This window comes from Zonotrichia albicollis, chromosome 4 (assembly GCF_047830755.1).
Source record: "Zonotrichia albicollis isolate bZonAlb1 chromosome 4, bZonAlb1.hap1, whole genome shotgun sequence".
NCBI classification, from domain to species: Eukaryota; Metazoa; Chordata; class Aves; order Passeriformes; family Passerellidae; genus Zonotrichia; species Zonotrichia albicollis.
The window spans coordinates 68,105,163-68,121,328 of record NC_133822.1 but is presented as its reverse complement, the minus strand read 5'-3'; the positions used below and the strand labels follow the sequence as shown (position 1 = coordinate 68,121,328).

The following is a 16,166-nucleotide window of genomic DNA, read 5'->3' as shown; positions in this document are numbered from 1 at the left end:
GTTTTCACAGTGGGGAGAAGCTTGTGGGCAGGTAGTAAAATCCCTGCACTGACCAGAAACTGTTGTGAACATCTGTTCCCTGACTACTTAAATTATACTTGGACAGTTTGATGCATCTCTGGCATCCATCCCATGTGCTACCAGAATGAAAGTACAAGAGAAGAAGAATGTAAAATCAGGAATCCTGTTGGGTTGTAATATTTCTGCTCTTTCTATTTTCTTCTCCACCCAGCAAATGTCACATCTTTGTTTAGCAATATATGACATCCTTTCTTTCACTCTATTGTATTTACAGCTGCCTGCTTACTTATTTTTACATTACTTTGAGCCATGCAAGATTTAAACTTAATTAAAAGGCATGAAAAAAGAAAGAGAGAGATCTCTGTAGAAATATCATCTTGTGGAATGTCCTGTTAAGTTAAATCTGCCCTACCAAACTATAATTACTGGAAGAAATGATTCTTCCATGAATCTGATCTTTCAGTACTAACTTCACTTGAATTCTGCTGCATGACTTGTGTCATGCTCAGGGGTTTTATATAGCCTTGGAAATGAGGCTAGAAGGATGATTAGTTTGGGTGAAACAATTGTGGTGGCACACGGAAATGTGAATTGCCTTCAGCTTCCCCAGATATTGCAGCAAAAGAACAATTAATTCCCATCCTCGTGTTAAAGCTACACTTGCTCAATTTTTAGACTGTAGTTATGCACTTGAAGTGTTATTGCAATGTGACAGATTTTCCATTCTGGCAAAAACAGAGCTTGATTTAACAAAAAGTGAAAATCAAAGCCAGTGCACAAATTCTAAACTCCATTTTAAAAGAGCAATAATCATTGATTAAGTCAAAATTATTAGTGTTTTTAACGGCCTTTTTAATCGCAGTTTGGCTCAAAGATATAATCTCATTTTGGCATGCTTGCATGACAATGGATTGGTGCCTGAGGGTTGGCTTTCCACAACAGTAATTTGGAATGTGACTCATCTATCATTAGTTTAAGCACACATGAAAATATAGACCTTGTGTTTTATAGCAGTGGAGAAAGACTATAGCATGTAATAACAGGTGTACCTCAACAGAGGGCCTTAGGAGATGCTCCAGATGATATTCTTCACTGCCAATGGCAGAGAAAGCCTTTTCTGCATACACTGGTATAAACCTGCTCCATACATAAAGAGGAACAAATTGTGATTTCAGTAATCGTACTGGGCACAAAACACAACTGCTAGCTTGTATTCAAATAAAATTCTGTAATCCTTTCCACAAGCTCAGAGCTGCATTCAGCTGGGAAATCTGAGAATAGATTATGTGCCTTATGAGAAATGGAGTACAGTGAAAGACAGAATTATGTGCCTAATTCAACAAATATGTTAATACTGAAGATTTTTTTCCCCCTGTGGGTAAAAAAATCCTGGCCACAAAAGGCAACCAAAGTTTCTATGCTAAGATACACATTCTAGTTCTGTCAGGTATGCTATCTGTCTTCCCAAACATTTAGGGCTTGCCCAAAATCCTTTTTTTGCCATTCCTCTCCCTGCTTCCACTGAATCACTTCAATGCAATTCATTGGTCTAATTTGCTGTCAACTCATATATTGGTACAGGTATGAAAATTAAGTTTAAACGCAAAATTCTTCCATGTTCATCCTTTGTAGAATCATTAATTTATTAAGCCAAAGCTTGCTTCAATAAAAGGAAAAACTTGCAATATATAGAAAAATATTTAAATGCTATATTAAAAACCTAGAATCCTCTTTCCTTCTCTTCTAACCTGGATTTTTCTACTTCTCCTCTCATACACCTGAGTGCCACACCTCCATAAATTAAGCAATCATATAGTTAAAAATGGAAATAATAGCAAAAGTCATCCTTTTCCTTTCCTCAATTTTTAAAACCAGTAACTAGGACCAATTAATGTAGGAAGATGTGTGTGAAGGTATTTTTCATAGCAAAACTAAAGTTAAACAGTTGTATTTTGTACTTTGTCTCTTCTGGGTGAAAGAAAACAGCTCCTTGTCTCTTCTGGAATGAGTTCTGTACCTGAGAATGGCAAAACAGGTTCACTTCACAGATTAGTACCCTCCAGTGAAAGCTAATGATCCTGGACTAAAAAGAAAAACAACAGCAGAAAAAGGGAAAGAAAATACATAAGAGAAATCAAAGTAAAAAAGCAAAGCTAAAAGCAAAGTATAAAGGATTTGCTGTGAATATTGAAATCAGTATGTGTTCCTTTATCTGTCCATGGAAAATGTATAGACATACTAAAAAGATCTCAGAATAATGTTAGGATGGTATATAATAGGAAGCACATAGAAAAAAGAATTCCCTAAAACTCCTCAGAAAAAAACCAAAACAGAGGTAGGGAATGATTTCCATGTAAGAAGAGAAAAGTAACCTAGCACTTTTGATCTTGGAAAAGAAACACCTGAGAAGGGATCTAGAAAATGATGTTATGCATAAATTATTAGGCTAGCAGTGGTCATTGCAAAGTAGTGTAAAGTTAGTCACATCTCTGACCATCTCTAAGCATTTTGTTTCTCTGGAGGATTGAGACAGAAGCCAAGTGCCTGTTCATCTGCATACAAGTTCCCAATTAGATAACACACTTGTTTTTGCTAAAAAGATGCTTCTGAGCATGCACAACTGATAGGAAATAGAGAAGGATCTAACAAGACTGAAGGCCTGGGTGGGGTTAGGAAGGTTGGTAATTAGGTTTGCTGTCTGGCTCTTAGCAGGACAGAGATGCCTGGTAGGACTGAGGCAGGCTGCAGAGCACCCCAGGTTTATGCCAGCACAAAACAGTGATGTACAATCTCCTATGTGCAGGATGGAAAGGCATTTTTACAGCTGTTGTGTGTCACACAGTCCATGGCTCTGTGTGTGATGAAGACATTCCTGGGGATGGATGCCCTTCAAATATGGTATTGCTGTCAAGGAGGTAACTTCTTTAGGATATTTTCTCAGTTCTTTTATTTCTGCATCTTTACTCAGGCACTGCTAGCAGGCTGCTGCTGGGAGAGCTCACTGAAGGAGCTGCACATGGTTCTCACTCTCACCTGTGTGGTGCTACCTATTCTGTGTACATCATCCTATCATCTCTCCCTAAAACTTCTGCAGGTATGGAGTAAAATGGAGAAAGGGGCAGAGCTGATGTGGAAAAGAGGTTATTATAATCAGCCCTTGAATTTAGCTAGAGAGGAGAAACCTGAGCCACCTCAGGGCAGCTCCATTCAATGTGTTTTTAAGCTGCTCCAGACAGTTTACACATGAAATATATTTATTAAATGTGCTGTAAAAATTGTTCTTCAATTTTTTATTAGCCTAATTAAGTATTAATATCCAATTTACTTTATATCTCAAAATCAAAATCTAAGTTTTTGCTCACTACAATTTATTACAAAGAGTATTGTCATAATTATTTTGTTATGTTGAACGGGTATGCATCATTTAAAATGTAAATAGTTTTACCCAGAATAACAGTCAAAGATAAGATTGGTGCATATGCAAGTTATGATCCTATCTCCAGAAGAATCCACAAATTTCCCATTATATATGTCAGGTGCACATGAAATATGAAAACCTGCAGTGGATCTTCACAGCTTGGGGTACCTGTACACTGTAATAATGTGTGTGCTTACAGCTTGATTGCCATCTGAGAGCCTCTGCTGGCTTTGGTGCAGGTACCTGCTGCAGATCTCATGCCTCTGTACCAGGTATGGCAGCAGAGGATGCAAAACCTTTCTTTTAAATGCTGAGGTAATTATTTTGCAATTAACTCCCTGTTACTGCTGCTACACAGCTAATGTTGCCCATGGTAGTTTGCTTAGAAATAGCTGAAGAAATTCCATGAGCTGAAATCACCGCTGACAGCAGTTTATAGATCAATAGGAAAAAGAAGGTGATACTGCTCTTATTTTTCTGAAGGGAAGGAAACAGGAACACTGGAATTAACTAGCTAGGGAGAAACTGGGAGGCTGATGGACTGCACATAGAATGGCCACTCAATAAATCTAAGGTCTAATGTAGGTTCTAGTGCACTCTTGCATGATGATTGTGTCACTTAACTCCTCTGAATCAGTTTTCATGTTCTAAGGTAGAAGTAATTATATGCAGCTACCATATAATATCTGCGGAGAGATGTGCAGTTGAAAAGTATTACTGAGCCTATCAACAGAAAAAATGGGAGGTACTTAATAAATTTTAAGGCCAGAAGGGAACATCATGATCATTTAACCTGTCTGACTGTGTTACTGAGGCCATAAAATTTCCTCTGTGTGATGTTTGAATTACTTCTGAAACTTGTAGTTCCAGAAAGGTATTCAGACATTTTCTGCTCTTGATGAGAACACTTTTAGAATCTGTACCAGTAAGTTTTTCTAAAGGCAATAAATAGCAGCATATCTTTAGTATCCTAGGGAATACTGTGCTTCAAAACAGGAGGAAAAACCCATTTAAAACAGTGTGAAGATATTCTTTAAAGCAAAAATCCACAGTTTGTTTGAGTCAGTTGAAATATCCTCCTTGAATAAAATTGAAAATGTTAATTCTGTTCCCTCATCCTACTTCCCTGTCTGTCTGAGCAGGGTGCTGGTGGAGATGGATGTCCCCATATGTACAGTGGGGTCTCTCCAGCAGCTGGGCCTTTACACCAGCAGCTGTCTCTGGGTCCCAGTCTCCCGGTTTCTGGCACTGGACATATCAGCCCCCAAAGCTGTAACTTCATTCCAGCTGCTGGGACAGATGCTCTTACACCCCTGCACTGGCACACACACACAGCAGAGCCACTGGGCCTCCCTCCTGGAGCTGGGCTCGGCCACACAGCACATGCAGAGGCTGCCCTTCCTCCCACCTCCCTCCCAGAGACACACACACCAATGCCCACCCACCTCTCACCCAGGAAAAGAGCTAGAGAGAGGTTTAGCAAGAGGAAAGGACACATTTCACTACTGGGGTGCAGGGCACAGCCAGATGAGTGTGCTGACCAGCCCCTGTTCATACATAGCCCATCCTTTAATCCCCTTACTCCTCTGTCTTTCTGTGTGTGTTCCTTCCCAAATCACCTTTATCCTTCTCTTCCTCCACCTCTGGTTCCCACCCTAAACATCCCATAATCAGTCCTATGCAATCCTGGAATGCTCTTCCTCTGCATCCCACAGTGCCTCCCCTGCCCTAGGCAGTGGCCACTCTGTGCTGGGTGAGCTGGAGCAGCTCCCACGTCTTCATGGGGATGGATGTCCCAGTCCATGCTGCTGAGGCACTCCTGTGGCAGTCCTGGGTGGGGGCTGCTTCTCTGAATGGGATTTTGGGGTTTCTCCTCCTGCCTTAAGCCCCTGTGCTCCTTCATGGATGCAAACATGGGCCTGCATAGATGGGGCTGGCATGAGAAGGAGTAGGGGGTAATTTGAACTCCCCCTCCTACCTTTGTGCCTCTGTGCTCCTCTCTGTGTGTGCAGTCAAGCTTTTTATCCCATTATTTAACAATTGTATTATTGGAATGCATGGCAAAATCCACTTTTTTCCCTCCTCATGTTTCTTTTCAAACAAGCAGTTTTCAAATTACTTAAGTGACAGTGAAACATTTCCTCTTGGGGAAATCCATATTAAAATATTAAATGGGAATGTTTCCAGCTGGCCTCTTTTAATAGTTTTTGTGGTGAAGATTTGTACCTTATGAAAATACTTAAACAGCATATAAATCCTACTACCTCCTACTTGTGCTCCTAATAGGGAAAATCAGCTCACTCTGCACTAGTCATCTTTGCCAATTACTTTAGGATGGAGAATCTCTGTCTGGAGGTTCCTCAGTCTTTCTGTAGTTTATAGGGTGAATCTATACCTTAAGTAAAGTAAATGCCTATATTTGAGATGGCTAAAACCAGGTAAGATAGTTCCCATCCTGCATATCATTTTGGAGGGAAAAAGTTAATATTTTTTTCCTACAATCACTGCTATGTGAAAATGTGGAGTGCTTTCCCACATAATTTCCAGGAATGTTTAGACTAAAAATGTCTGATCAAGCAGCTGCATTTCAGGAGGTCCCATAGCCCATAAAAATAAACCCTGGAAAATTATGCACCAGTTTTTTTACCTTTTATGATTTACAGGTGTAAAAGTCTACCCAAACCCTTTGTTCTGCAAGGTATTTACCAATAAACAGGTGCTGACACTGCTATGGATTGCACTGCAAATATGGCATGAGAGACAAAAAATCCTGGTAAACCTCATACCACAAATTTAAAATATTTGCATCACCCCTTTGTCAGCCATTGGTCCTAAGCACAGCTGATTGGGACTGAAAGTGCTTTTCTCCAAGCAATGTCCTTTCATTGTCATGCATCTCCAGGTGCACTCTTCTCCACAGACAGCTGACCTTACTGTGAGTGCCTGTGCCACAGGGATGTATTTTATTAGGTGGAATGGTAGATGGGAAATAGTGCAGTGACAGTAACTGAAGATTTTTCTGTCAGTCACAACTAATATTTTCTTTCTTCGATACCCTACCCCATTCCTTATACTTGCCACCTTGATGAGGTTCAGAATGATCAGGCAAACAAAAAACTTTTTCAATTCTCTCTGCATCTTCCTGTTCAAGATTGACAGATATAATAACATCAAATAAAACTAGAGTGGGTGAGAAACACTGTTGTAAAGTTTAACTGTTGTTTAAAGCCAGCTGACTAAATAGCAGTGAAGAGAATTTTGCCAATTATCTCAGTCCCTAGCTGATTGAAAGATTTAATGGGAGTATCATCTTTGCTATAAATACAGCATTACTCTTCTGACATATAGAGAGAAGTTGCAGGAAGTATAATGTATTTTTAGCAAGTTTAATTTAATGTTGAAAAATGTTACTTCTTGAAACATTAGGTATTTTATATACAGTTGTATAATTGAGGACCATGATTATCACAGCAAACATAATCTGATTATGAAGGTCCTTTTGTGGTCTATTACAGATACAAGTCTAATGTATGCCTTTTAGAACCCGTGTCAAAATGAGCATGGCTATATGAGGCATTTGACTTGTGCCAGGAAAAACAAACTAGAAGGGTACCAAGATTAGAGAGGTGGTTACAGGATCTGTGCCCTGTGGAAAATCACAACCTCCTCTTGCTGCAGTGCTTCCTCTGGCTTGTACAAAGCGCTGTCCTGGCACACCCTGCCTGCTCCCCTGCCAGAATCTGGGGTGGCTGGAGTCCACCACAGCTGCCAGATGAGTGCAGTGCACTGACACAGGCAAGGCATTGCCCCCACCAGCTCCATTTTCTGCCAGCACAATGCAGAGGAAGGCATGAGTCACCCTGCACACGCTTCCTGTTTGAGTTTGATTAGCTAAGATCTTTTTTTATGTAATTAAATTTTTAGAGAAGATGTGTAATGGCCTGTATTTTCCAGACTAATAGTTTAGTTTGCCTATTCTCAGCTTCTTTGCTGAAGTTGGTAAAACTGAGTGTTCAGATCCCTTCTAAACACAGACACACTTTAAGGATGAAGTCAGGCACATGCCTTGGTTTAAAAAATGCTGGGTGTTCAATCTTTTGGAGGGTATGAGAAGTATGGATATATTTATAGGAAAATCCTCACCTTTTGTAGTCTTTACTGTTTTTTTCTAATTTAAAAAATATGCTCTGCTCAGAATATTTCCCAAAATCATTACATCTCAACATTGCTGTTAAAATCAGTACATGCTTCTTTCTAAAATGTCCTCTATTTTTAAAATCCATGTTCCTGATGGCTGAAATTCCTCTTGACTTGTAAAATAGCAGATGATCTTATGGGACATGATGCAATGCAGACTGCAGGCAGTCCCTTCAGAGTAATGAGGAAATGAGAAGTGTGGGCTGGTGATGTTTGGCCCTGATTGTGCTGTGTCCTGGTCTTTCAGCATAATGTGTAAAGATTATTGGGTTTTTTTAGTTTGTTTGTTTGGTGGTTTTTTTTTTTTTGTTTGTTTGTTTGTTTTTTTTTTTTTTGTTAGTTTGGGGTTTTTGTTTTGTTGTCTTGGTTTTGGTTTTTGGTTTTTTCCCCCTTTAGAATATTTGGATGTTTTCTAAATGGGATTGCTATACAGCTCTGAAAACGGGCTATTGCACAGGTCATGCAGCTATTTTGATTTGCATGCACATTGCAAATTCTACCCATTTTAGAAATATTTGGAGTACATATGCTGCCATGTAATTAAACCATGATGGTTCCAGTGGAAGTGTTGTGCTCTGTCCAGCTCATAACATCATTTGAAAAGAATTTTTTTGAAGAAGGTGTACATGACACAGTGTGGAGAATATGATACATTTTCACAATTTATTGAACTTCACTTACATAATTCACTTTTTTGAAGTCCATAAATATTTACTTACAAATGCTTGACATCATGATGTGACTATATCACTTCTCATGTAGCCTAATGAGCATAAAAGAAATTAAAATTAGGGCATTAACCAAGAAAAGTCAAAAGAATCCTATAAAAATATCAAAGAAAATATATATAAGAAAATAAAATTGGACACATTTAAAAATAAAGCTGACATGCTCTTCTCAGTCCACCCCACTGTGTCTAGGAGATACTGAACAGTGGGTGTTTTGTGATTGTTTTTACAGAGTGAATCTCATTCTCAGGAAAGGTTCGGGGCTGATACAACCAGTATGCAAAAGGTATGTTCTTTTTTAAAATGTGCCACACATGAACTGCAGGAAAATCAAGAAAAGTATAAGCTGCTGAGCTTCTTTTTCTTCTGGGAGCTGAATGGAGAAAAGGACTTCCAGCATTCCACAGCATGAACTTTCTCTCTTTGTTTCCTTTCAATTCACTTTTAGCTTTTTGCCATTGGATCAAGTTCTAGATAAGAAAGTGAAAAGGTTTCCTTGCCTCTCTTGCCCTTAATTGTTGGATTTTTGGGAATTTCTGCACCTCCCATCTCCAACATAGGAACAGAAAGGGTTCTTAACACTAAATCTCTCAACTAAGCATACCTTTTGTGAAGTGAAACATTTTGTCTAGAAAACATCTCATTACAGGCCAAGGAAAATCAAACAAACTTGGGATGCTGCTCCCTTCCATGAAAAATTGCAGGGAAGCCAACATCTTGGAAATGCATTTATTCACTTTTGTTTTCCAGTGCAAAAGAGCCAGTTCTCTAAAATAAAGGAGCAGAAGATTTAGCTGAAAAAACCTCTGAAAGAGGTTTTTGTCTTTACTACAAGAACAAGAAAGTTTTTGCACTGATCTCTTTGCAAGACCAGGGTCTACTACTGAATGAATTCTGATCAAAATCAATGTTAAACCTTTGCACACTGGTGTTTGCAAAGGAGTTCAAGAAATAAAAATCTATTTTCCTAGTAGAGAAAATAGAAAACATGAAAAACAGTTCAAAATAAGATTGTAGAGATTCTCATTTGAAATTTAACAGAAAAAAAAATTAGATTACTCTAACTTTAACTGCCCAATGTAGATGCTTACTTGAGATATGAGGGCAGTATTTTCTTCTAGCTGGATTTGAGATCTCTTTCCAAAACCACTTTATCCTCTGCAGTAGGCATGAACATGACAGTGTGAGCACAAGTATAGCATTGCATTCTACAGCTGGAACAAGCAAACAAAAAGCCTCTCTGTAATTGGATGCATACATTAATGCAATGGAGGGAGACCCTCTTGGCAGTGTCTCTGTGGCAGTGAAACAATATTACAGCCAGGAGCAGCTCTCTTCTTTTCTGTTCCACTCCATCTTATTGATACAAGCCTGTGTAATCAAGTTGTATATGAAGTGGATGCATCGGTTTAAGTTGCAAACATTATTTAAAATACTGGCTTAGTTGCATATTTCACATATAGGTGTGCTGTAATTATGCAGCTGTATTATGCTTCTTGTCCAGAAATTCCTGGAAACCTGAAATTGCTTGTTCCTTATTGTGGCCACAGGCTGTTGAAATTCAAATGAGCTTTTTGCTCAGCTGCAATTGTATTAAGTCTGCAGGACAGACTGTGATGCCTGGATTGGAGGCAGGAGACAGCTCTTGTTAAGAAATGTGTGTCTGAGTGTATTGATAGTACTGAATGATAGCTAATCATCTGAAAGGAAGGCTCTTTAAGGGAGCAATGCCTCGCCAAGAGAGTAGGAACAATTCTGGGCCACATCCTTAGAAGTAATGAATTCTCATTTCTTTTCAATCTAGCAAATACCCTCTTTAAAGGTTAATTCTTAAATAGTCACTTGGGAACAGACATCTCCTTCAGTCTGATCTCTGTGAGTCAAGCAGACTGCTAAGAAACTTCAGTTTTTCATTTCCTGATGCCCCTTTGCTTCAGATTAAAACTGTTGATAAAGAAAATTTCAGCTACCTCATCTCCTGCATATTCTGTAATTGCTGAATAAAGGAATGAGCTGAACTAAAAAACAATAGCAAAATGATATCTAGGGAAGTTGCAACTGTTTTTCCCAAATTCCTCACTGTTATATGGGGTAGTGATGCTTTTTTTCTCTATCATTCTAGTGGCAAAATTGCCTTGGCTGAGCAAAGGACCATAAAGGCTGTTGGGGTGATACAGTAAATTATAATTTTCTCTTATTCAGTGATCTGACTGAAGGCTGAGTATCAACTAAAGTATGTCTGTGACAATCAGAAAGGATGCTGTCCTTGTTCCATGGCCCTCACAGACCCAGATAATTACCCCTCTCTCCCATCTACAGCTCTGAAATTCTTGCAAAGATAAAACAGAATGAAATTATTTTGACACTGTTCATTCATCTGTATGAGCATAGAACAGGAAGGTTTGACAGGAAAATACATCAGAGACATATGATAAACTAATACTATCCAGATGAATGCAAGTGCTGCCTGGAATATAGAGACGGTGGGTAAATTGCTTGAAATGAGCCTTATTGATTTCACTCTGTGTTGATGGGACATATCTGGAAGACGAAGTTTCATTTAAACACTTGGTCACTGCAACAATTAATTGAGCCCTGGAACAGTTTCTGTAAAGGACTGGCTCTGATTCTTTCGGAGCTGGTGACTATCTCTCTTAAATATGAAGAACGTTAATAGCAGAACAGCTAATTTATTATAATGGGATGGAAAAATACCATTGCACCCTCGTGGCCCAGATAATGTAGCAGCAGGTTACTGCTCTGATGAATAGGAATGTTGATCAGTAGATGTAGAGCTTTCTAGTCTTAGAAGAGATCAATTTCTTCTTCTTTATGAAGAATGATTCCTTTGCAGTGCTGCTGAGAGCTGTGGACATTTACACCAGAGTTAATCACTCCCAGAACAATCCAACCATTACAGGTATTCTCAGCTGTTATTTTTCTTGCTATATAAATAAGCAATTAATTTGTGAAACAGGAAATGCAAGAGAAATTTGATTTCTGTTTCTGTACCTTGGTGGTATTTCTGCGTGCTTCTACTGCTCACATTGCATTTAAAGAAGGGCAGAGAGGGGAGAGGCTGTTTCTGGCGGGCTGGGGGGGGCTGCAGATGGGAACGCTTCAAGGCTGAGTGAGCTGCATTTGGGTGGGCAGCCCAGAGAAAGGCTGGGGTTCAGTAGATGGCACTCTTCCCTCAGAGTCTGCTTCCTCCATGCCTAGGTTGAGCTGGTGTGGAGCTGGGAAAGGGACATGAGCTCAGTGCCCTCCACATCATTGCAAGCACATTTTCCAAACTCTTTGCACACCTCTGGGAACTGCTGGTTGTGGGCCTGGTGCTCTGTCAGCATTGTTGAGAGATGCCAGTTAGAAACCCCTTTTCTCCTGGCATTCTGGCCTCACAGCTCCCTGTTTGCCTTTTCTTGATTTTTAGAGGTGACTTGTGCCTGAGCACACAGAAGAGCACAGGAATGGAGCACACACAGCTGATCCAGCTTTGGGAGCAACTATATCCCAGTTTTCCTCTCAACTAATATCTGAGATTTCTTTCAGTCAGGTTTCATAGTAGACCGAAAAATGACATAGAGACAGTGTTGATGAATGCCCTGAACAACTTTTTCTTGGCCATCACCAAGGAATAGAATTATAATAGTATTACTGAATGAGTGACATTTAAGATAATACATTATGCTTTGCATAAAGACAACTCCTAACATAAAAATCAATGTCTGGATTTTATTATGTCATTTAACTTAACTCTTGGTTTTCATTAATTTGGGAAACGCTGCACTCCCAGCAGACACTCAAAAAGGAAAAGGCATCTTTGTCCTATATTGCAAGCACATAAATAGCAAATCTCCCCATGCCAAGATTCAGGTCTATTTGAAGAGAGTTCCCTGCTGTTCTCACTGCCCCTACTTTGGCTATGGCAATAAGATCTTAATGAATTAAGAATACTTCAATAATTTTCTGTAACATTTCTTTTCTCGTGGTCCCTCCTGACCTTGCTTCCATGCTCAGCCTGGGTCATGCTTAAGAGCTTACCCAAGACTTTCTTCAGCTGAAGAAAAGGTGAAGCAGCACCCTCTTGTCTCTCCTTACATTTGCAGATGTGCACTGAGGTAGTCCTGTACATTTAATCATGAAGAGAAACACAGCTGAAAATGAGGGTGACTATTCTGCAGTAAATACTGCTTATCCCTTAAGGTCAAACTGACATCTGACTGTGATCCAGCTTGTGAAAACCATCCTGAAAATTTGTTGAGGGAATAGAAAAATGGCCTTTTTAATAAATGTCTTGTTTCAGTAAGACCACAGGCTTTGATGACATTTTCTCTAGAATAGTTTCAAAATTTTGAGGTAAATTTTTATTAGATATTAGGAATAGCTTCTTGACTGGTAAACTCACAAATTTATTTTCATCCTCACAAAAGGATGAAACTCACCAAAAAGAAAATCTTGTGAGGCTAGATTAGACAAAGCTCTGCCAGGAATGCTCTATTTAAGTTGATTGTACCTAAAAAGCAGAGGAATGGACAGTCAGTTGCTGTCTTCAGGCAACTCCCAGCCTGTCAGTTCTGAGATACTCTGCAATAAAACACATTATCACTAGCAGTGAAAGAAAATGCTCTGAATTTCTCAAAATGAAATGTTTCAGCTATATCGAAAAGGAATGAGTAGACTATTTTTGTAAAACCTACAGATAGAAACATTCCTGCAAAAGTGCTTTGATTTAAGTAGGACACAATCTTCCATCAGGAATTTTTTAAACCAGTTTTCCTCTTGGTCTCTTTGGGGAGTGCTTTGTTACACAACTGTAACTTTCACCAGAAGTTATTCCCATGGCCTGTTCCTTGGGCGTTTGCTGCAGAAGTGGTTTCCCAGTTTGTGTGTTTGCTGGCCCAACGTGTTTGGATGGTAGCTCTGCAGGACCTCTTGTTGGTCTGGCTTGTCTGGCTCACAGCAGTGTGCAGCACCCTGGTCTGAGGCGAGAGTTCCTCACAGCAGCACAAACATTGCAAGAGAGAGGGAGGTCGTGCTGCTGGGTTCCAGGTCATTGGCAGAATCCAACCCAGCAAAGGCTGTGTCTGTATTTGCAGACTCTTCTTTCTGTCCTGAAAACTTCAGCCAAGAAACTGTCAGTGTGGATCTAATTGCAGGTCAAATTGACCAACAACAGTATGCGCTTGACTCTTACCATTAATCTAATTTTATATTGTCTGTAGCTAGAAGCCATGTCTCTTTATCAGAGAGTTTCACAGGCTATGTCTATAACAGTAAATAAAACAGGCAGGGACAGGTCTCCAGTCCTGAGGCCAGTTGGTGCTGCTTGGTGTGTGTCCAGCCAGAAGGAACTCTGCTCCCATTCTCCCATAAATCAGGACTGCCACATCCAGGCTACCACTGCAGAGACCTCTGCCCTTGCTACCCCTGAGCCCTTCCTGGGCAATGCTTGAGACAGCAAAGCCAAAAACAGTGTTAGGGACTGTGGGTACCTGTTACCTTGGGGTAACAGCTGGGAAATGTTACTGTTGGGTGGAAACTTGCAGACCAGCACTTGGCATGTACCCTGACCTTCTTTAGTTCATTTCTGTAGCTGTAACCACATGTGAAGCCAAACCTACTCTTCGTATTTTCTCCTCTCAGCATTTAGGTAAGATAAGGAAGGAAGGGCTATATTGACTTTCCATGCCTCCCTACCCTCACAGATAACACACAAAGAGGTGGTGTGGTTTGCCCAAGGTTATGCAAAAATCTTGTAGAAAAACTAGAATTCCTATGCCAGGTTCCATGTCATACCAGACCACTATTGTTTAATTAAAAAAAATGTGCACAAACGGAACTCTGTTTTATGCAAGGATTTATTTTGTCTGTTGTCGCAATGGGTATGTGTACTTTTTTAATACTTCAAAGTATGTGTACTTAAAAGTATTCTAAACCATATTTATAAAACCAAGAGGAACTTCAGAATAGATGTGAAACAATGAATTTTTAAAAGCACTTCTCCCCATAAAAATTTGATAAGATACAGTGTTATTTTTGCCTCCTGTTTGTTTAGAGTGGAAAATTTATCTCAATAAGAGTGGCAGCTCCTCACCCCCAAAATGTTCCATAATTATCAGCTAAAAGTGCAGAATCAACAGAAAAATCTGTTCTATTAATTGATCACAAACATAAATCGTTTAGACAGTACAACTCTACTTCCTGCTCGGGCACTTATCCAGGCAGAGCACCAGCTGAGATTTATTTCCTTTTCTTTAACTTTAATTGAATGTACTGCCACAGATACTGCGCACAAATACGAGGCACAGCAACTGACTTAACTGCATATTTTTTTTCCTTGGAAAGCGTGACTTTACACATCCCCTTAATACAACCACGGGTCCTGTGTAATCTCGCTGCCTTTCTCACTCGGGTTTTGGCAGATGGGCTGTGTCAGACGGAGCAGCCGCGCTCCGAGGCGTTGCTGCTCTCGGCTGCCCGGGCGCAGGGAGTGGCGGCTGCGGGGCAGCTCCGAGAGCCCGCGGGCACCGGGGCGGCTCCGAGAGCCGGGAGCCCCATCCGTGCCGGGAGCCCCATCCGTGCCCAGAGCCCCATCCGTGCCTGGAGCCCCATCCGTGCCCAGCGCCCCATCCGTGCCCAGAGCCCCATCCGTGCCGGGAGCCCCATCCGTGCCGGGAGCCCCATCCGTGCCGGGAGCCCCATCCGTGCCGGGAGCTGCATCCGTGCCCACAGTCCCATCCGTGCCGGGAGCCCCATCCGTGCCCACAGCCCCATCCGTGCCGGGAGCCCCATCCGTGCCCAGAACCCCATCCGTGCCGGGAGCCCCATCCGTGCCGGGAGCTGCATCCGTGCCCACCGCCCCATCCGTGCCCACCGCCCCATCCGTGTCCAGCGCCCCATCCGTGCCCTCAGCCCTATCCGTGCCCACAGCCCCATCTGTGCCCACAGCCCCATCCGTGCCCAGAGCAGGTACGTTCGTCTCTCATGCTCTGCCCCGGGAAGGCTGGCTCTGCAGAGAGAAAGACAGATGGAATGATAATGCCCTCAGCCACACTTTCTGGTCTGTCAGAGCCCCCAGCTTCCTCTAGCAGCATCCCAGAGCTGCCTCCACACTTACAAATTTTCTGTTGTAGTGATATCAGTGCAAATTTCCCCGTGGCAAACTCCGAGCCACTTGTCTACCATGTGCACGCCCAAATGTTCAAAAATCCTAGCTGGACTCCCCCAGCCGTGCTGTGATAAAGCAAATTGAGCTCTGCAGTTTTGCCTTATGATATTCAAACTGTACAAGAATAAAAGATAGCAAATTAATTTTTTTGGTAGATTTGGTAGGGGTTTTTTTGTTTGTTTGTTTTTGTTATGATAGAGCTGAATTTTCATGTACCTACATGAATTCTTAGGGACTCGTGAAGTCATTCTTCCAAGACATCTATGAAACCCTGGAGTGGATGGAGGCACTGCCAGACTAGTGCATGTTCAAGCTGTGGTCCCAAATCAGTGCCACTGCCAGGCTCTGCATGGAGGACAAGGGGAGGGTTTTATCAGTAGATTGAGGGTCTGTGATTGCCCCCTGGAGCAGAGGTGATATGAATTCTTTCCTGCAGGAAAGAGGGGGCAAAGAAGAGCAGCATGGGGCTGAGGCAGAGGGAAGCTGCTGCCCGGGAGCTGTGTGTCTCTGCTGGTGAGGGAGCTCATCATCCTGCTCCATGTTAGCCCAGCCCTGTGGAAGCAAAGTGACGGCCACTGTCATCTCAGGGGACTAGCCTGCCCAGAAATTCTGCTCTTTGGCACAGTCAGCATCT

At 41.3% G+C, this 16,166-nt stretch overlaps 1 long non-coding RNA gene across 2 annotated transcripts in view; it reads left to right on the top strand.

Moving 5' to 3' along the window:
• Positions 1 to 2,989: 2,989 nt before the first annotated feature.
• The window catches only part of LOC141728937 (uncharacterized), a 33,553-nt gene continuing 20,376 nt past the window's right edge, over positions 2,990 to 16,166 (top strand). Inside the window, exons 1-3 of one of the 2 annotated variants that reach the window (XR_012580192.1) lie at positions 2,990 to 3,115; positions 8,597 to 8,650; positions 11,219 to 11,284. This is a non-coding gene — a long non-coding RNA (uncharacterized LOC141728937). The remainder of the gene's footprint in view (positions 3,116 to 8,596; positions 8,651 to 11,218; positions 11,285 to 16,166) is intronic. The other variant, XR_012580194.1, reaches the window with a different exon arrangement.